Source organism: Arvicola amphibius, chromosome X (assembly GCF_903992535.2).
Source record: "Arvicola amphibius chromosome X, mArvAmp1.2, whole genome shotgun sequence".
NCBI lineage: Eukaryota > Metazoa > Chordata > Mammalia > Rodentia > Cricetidae > Arvicola > Arvicola amphibius.
The window spans coordinates 101,967,123-101,973,122 of NC_052065.1; positions in this window are offsets into that span (position 1 = coordinate 101,967,123).

The window sequence follows — 6,000 nt, forward strand, 5'->3', positions numbered from 1 at the left end:
AAAGAGGTATTGAGGCTAGGCTGGGTCACCTGACATGGGATCCTTTGGAAGCCTAGAGGCCATGATTTTATTGCTACTTAACAAGACAAGGCCTGAGCACTGGTTTTGGTATACTCATTAGGTCCAGAGGAATGTGGAGATGCAAATATTCAAGTGTGTGTGTATGTGTGTCTGTGTGTGTGTGTGTGTGTGTGTGTGTGTGTGTGTACAGTCAACAGGCTAAGCCCTGGAGGGGGATCTGTAAACTATATGTGTGGAGTGTGGTGGTGTAGATATCCCAAAGTGTCCTGTGAGTGGATGAGGATAGGGCCTCTCCTGGAGTGAGCCTAGATATTGACTGTAGCACTTAGTGATGGGACTAAGTAGGATGTCAGGTTTGGACTCTAAGGAAGCCTAGATGTGGCTACTGCAAGATACAGGCTGAAAGACTATGCTGTGAGACACAGGCTAGATACTGTGAAATGGAGAAAAATGAGTGTAGGGTGGTGGTATACACTCATCAGGCTTTACTCTGGAGGAAGACATGGGAAGTCTGTGTATGAAGCAAGAAAGGGTAGGCAGATCCAAGTGTCCTGTGGGTGGATGTGTGTAGAAGGCCGGGTCCTGGTGGGAGCCTAGATGTATTCTATAGCACACAATGGTAGGATGGTTTATAGATATACTGATATTCAAATACAGGAATGTTTCTTGGGAGGGATTTTAGGGAAGACATTCATGATACTAGCCAAAGATTGAGGCAGACATAGTGGAATAAACCATTGGCAGGTATAGTATTTGAGAAGAAGTTGGAGAAGCAAATGATCTGTCATGTTTTCTACTACAACTAAAGTGGATATGTAAAGAAGGATCCCATGGAAAGTTTGCCTTAGAATTATTAAAGAGAAGTCACCATCTAAAATCAAACTCTCTTTGCCTTCTCAATATCGTCCCCCTACCATCAAATTTTTAGGAATGGTACACTCTGCTCTTTGTTGCTTCACCAGGCATTCTTTTGGGTCAGAACCATGCTTTGTGATGTCAGAGCACAAGTTCACCTACTATTGGTTGAGACCTTGATGATGAATCAGTTCTGAGGGTGTGGCCTTCCCTACCCTGCCAGTTGTTCACAGCCCCTCGAGGGAGAAACAACACGCTACTTGGTGATGGAGGAATTTGTGAAGAAACCTCAGGCATCACTGTCTGACATGGACCTCCCATCCTCCTCTAGTGATGCTCCGATGGCAGCGAACAGGGGACTCCTTATGGTAAAGACAAAGGCAGCTTACAAGCAGTATCCACCCAGCATCCTGTATGGAAAGGTGAGATGCCAAACCCTACCGGAGCTCCCTCCTCCACTGGTTTACTCTTACCTAAAGTCACTACCTCTTTCTGTCCTGGCATAAATCCCTTATCAATGCTCACCATTTCTGACCAAGTATCCTTCACATGCTTCTCCTGACTTCTCCCTATATTAACTAATTCTTGTGTTCACCTCTTGCCATTCCAGGAATTCAAGACGAGGAAGCACAGGAAGCATGGCTCCAAAAAGAGCAGCAGAAAGAGGGATCGCGAAGCCGCAGCTGTACTGGAGACGAAGAAAATCAAAGTGGCACCGGTGACTGAAATGCCTCAACCTCTGGCAGAGGACCCCGAAAACCATGCCGAGGAGCACACGACTGGAGAACCAAGCGCTGCTGCAGCAGCTGATGAGGGGGGAAGCCAATAAGATGGCCATCTCAAAGATGGGGAATTCCCAAATATGACAAGTAAAATTGCATTGATATAAATTTATTAAATTAAAAATAAATTCCACTTAATTGAAAAGTTATGTATCCTTGTGAGTAACTAATGGCGAAACCAGGAAAGGGAAGGAAAAATGATGGTTATAGAGGAAGGGACAGAATATGGGTGGGTGAATGGCAAGGGACAGCTTTGTTCCTCACTAGTTTTGAGGCAGTAATGTGGGTGCATGGAAAGAGAGGGAGTTTGGGTGGATAGAAGACAAGGGAGGGATTTGGGTCTCACAAGGTTTGGGCATTAATGGTTGCTGCATGGAAATAGGGAGGTGGTGGGTAGAAGACAAGGGAGGGATTTGGTCTCACAAGGTTTGGGGCAGTAATGGTGGGTACATGGAAAGAGGGAGTTTGGGTGGGGAAAAGATAAGGGAGGGATTGGGTCTCACAAGGTTTGGACATTAATGGTGGGTACATGGAAAAAGGGAGTTTGGGTGGGTAAAAGACAGGGGAGGGATTTTGTCTCACAAGGTATGGGGCAGTAATGGTGGTTGCATGTGAAGTGGGAGGTTGGGTGGGTAGAAGACAAGGGAGGTATTTGGGTCTCACAAGGGTTGGGGCAATAATGGTTGGTGTCCCCGAAAGAGAGGGGGTTTGGGTGGGTAATGACAAGGCAGTGATTGAGTCTCACATACTTTGGGGGGCTTAATGGTGGATATATAGCAAGCAAGAGGGGTTAGATGACAAGGGAGGGGTATGATTCTCATATACTTTGGAAACAGAAATGATGAGTATATGGCAAGAGAGGGAGCTTGGGTGGGTTTTGGGTCTCAGAAGTAATAGCTGGTGTATGACAATAGAGGGAGTTTTGGTGGGTAGAAGACAAGAGGGAGATTGTGTCTCTTATACTTTGAAGGGATTTAATGGTGGGTATGTTGCAATATAGGTTAGATGACAAGGGAGGGATATGATTCTTATGTACTTAGTGGACAGAAATGGCAGGTATATGGTAAGAGAGGGAATTTGGGAGGGTAAAAGATATGGGAGGGATTTGGGTCTCACAAGAGATATGGGAAGAAAGGGAGTTCAGGTGGGTATTGAGACAAGGGAGGGATTAGGTTCTCACAAAGATGGGAACAGAAATGGCAGGTATATGGCAAGAGAGGGAGTTTGGTTAGTATGTCAATAGGGAGGGATTTGGGTCTCACATACTTTTGAGCGAGTAGTGGTGGAAATAGGGTAAGAGAAGTTTGGTTAGATAGATGATAAGGGAGAGATTTGGGTATCACTATGTTTGGGGCAGATATGGTGGATATATTTTAAGACAGGGTGTTTGGATGGGTATATGACTAGGAAGGGATTTGGGTTTCACATACTTTGGGGACAGTAATGATGGGTAAATGGCAAGGGAGATTTGGGTTTGTAGATGACAAGGGAAGAAGTTGATTTCAAACACTCAGTGGTCAGAAATCATGAGTATATGTCAAGAGAGGAGTTTGGGTTATTATATGACAAGGGTGGGAATAGGGTCTCAGAAAGATGGGGTCATAAATGGTAGGTATATAGAAACAGAGCGAGTTTTGCTGGGCAAATGACTAGGGAGGGATTTGGATCCTACACTTTGGGGGCAGCAATGGTGAGTATGCAGGAAGAGAAAGAGTTTGGATAGGTATAATTCAATGGAGGGATTCGGGTCTTACAAGGCTGGATGCAAAATGATGGGTATATGCCAAGAGAGTGATTTTGGGTAGTTGTATGACCAGGGGGGTATTTGGCTTTTTCAAGGTTTGGGGGCAGAAATGATTGGTATATATTAAGAAACACAATTTGGGTGGTATATTACAAGAGAGGATCTTTTGGGGGGTGTAAGAAAAGTGATATGTGTCTGCAAGCTGCTTGGCCAGGAAGGAGACCTGACTGTGTACCAGAAGATCCATCATTCATTGGGGTGATTGAGTGCCTGAACAGAGGCAACTGCCTGGAGAGGGACCTGGGACATTCCCCAACCCCCTCACACACACACTTCCTGCTCTTCCTGCAGGGGTTATTCTCCCTGGATACTGCCTCTCTCTTCCTGTCCCTTCCCAGCTTGCACCCAGAACTCCCCCCACCCCGCTTCATCCTCCTGTCTTCGGGGCCATAAAATCCCACAGCTCAGCCTGTTTGGGCGCCTGGACCAGAAATTGAGTGCACCCAGTGGGGTGGGAGGTCCTCTGTTTCAATAGCCTGACTACAGCAAGGTAGGCACTTTGTCAGCGAGCCACTGGGCCAGTACTGAGACCTGACTGTCTACCAGAAGGTCCATCATTCATTGGGGTGAGTGAATTGAATTCATTGGGGTGAATTGAACTTCTAAAAGAAGACCCATAGGGGATTGTTCAGAGGAAAAAATGGGCAGGCACCAATGCAAGAATTCCTCCAACAATTTGGAAAACGACATGAAAGCACCAGAACCCAGCGAACTTACAACAGGAGGACTTGAACACACTAATCAAGAAGAAGTAGAAAAAACTGACTTTATGAAAGTAATAGAGTCCCTTAAACAGGAGGTGAAAAACTCCCTTAAGGAAATGGACGAGAAGAATAACAAAAAGTTTGAAGAATTGAGTAAATCCGTAAATGATATCCTAGGAAACCAAGAAAAAAAATCAAACAGATAATGGAAACAGTGCAAGCCTTGAAAACTGAAATGGAGGCAAGGAAAAAAACACAAACCGAGGGCCAGCTGGATATGGAAAATCTATGTAAACGAACAGAGACTACAGAAACAAGCATAAACAACAGAATACAAGAGATAGAAGAATCTCAGATTCTGAAGATACCATAGAGAAAATAAACACACTGATCAAAGAAAACAGCAAATCCAACAAATTTTCATCACAAAACATTCAGGAAATCTGGGACACAATAAAAAGACCAAACCTAAGAATAATAGGCATAGAAGAAGGAGAAGAATTGCAGCTCAATGGTCCAGAAAATATATTTAATAAAATTATAGAAGAAAACTTCCCAAACCTAAAGAAAGATATTCCTATTAAGGTTCAAGAAACTTACAGAACACCAAATAGACTGGATCAAAAAAAAAAAATAATCATCCCCTCGCCATATTATAATCAAAACACAAAACATACAGAATAAAGAAAGAATATTAAGAGCTGCAAAGGAAAAAGGTCAAGTAACTTATAAAGGTAAACCTATCAGACTTACACCTGACTTCTCTATGGAGACCATGAAAGCCAGAAGGTCCAGAATAGATGTTTTGCAGAAACTAAGAGACCATGGATGCAAGCCCAGATTACTATACCCAGCCAAGCTTTCATTCAATATAAATGGAGAAAACAAAATATTCCAAGATAAAAACAAATTTAAACAATACATAGCCACAAATCCAGCCTTACAGAAAGTAATAGAAGGAAAATCACAAACCAAGGAGTCCAACATTGCCCAAAATAACTCAGACATCTAGCAACCCTTCACCAGCACATCTCAAAGAAAGGAAACACACAATCCCTACTACCAAATAAAAAATGACAACCGGAGTTAACAACCACTGGTCATTAATATCATTTAATATCAATGGACTCAATTCACCTATAAAAAGGCACAGGCTAAGAGATTGGATACGAAAACAGGATCCAACATTCTGCTGTTTACAAGAAACACACCTCAACCACAAAGACAGACATCTACTCAGATTAAAGGGTTGGGAAAAGATTCATCAAGCAAATGGACCTAAGAAACAAGCCGGTGTGGCCATACTAATTTCTAACAAAGTTGACTTCAAACTAAAATCAATCAGAAGAGATGGAAAGGAACACTTTATACTCAATACAGGAAAAATCCATCAGAATGAAGTCTCAATCCTAAATATCTATGCCCCTAATATAAAAGCACCCACTTATGTAAAAGAAACACTACTAGAACTCAAGGCAGCAATCACACCACACACACTGATAGTGGGAGACTTCAACACTCCGCTCTCAGCAATGGACAGGTCAATCCCACAGAAACCTAACAGAGAATTAAGAGACTTAATGGAGGTAATGAACCAAATGGACTTAACAGACATCTATAGAACATTCCACCCAAATAGAAAAGAATATACTTTCTCCTCTGCGGCTCATGGAACCTTTTCGAAAATTGACCACATACTCGGTAACAAAGCAAACTTCCACAGTTACAAAAACATATTAGTAACCACCTGCATCTTATCGGATCACCATGGAATAAAATTAGAATTCAACAACAATGCTACCCCCAGAAAGCCTACAAACTCATGGAAACTGAA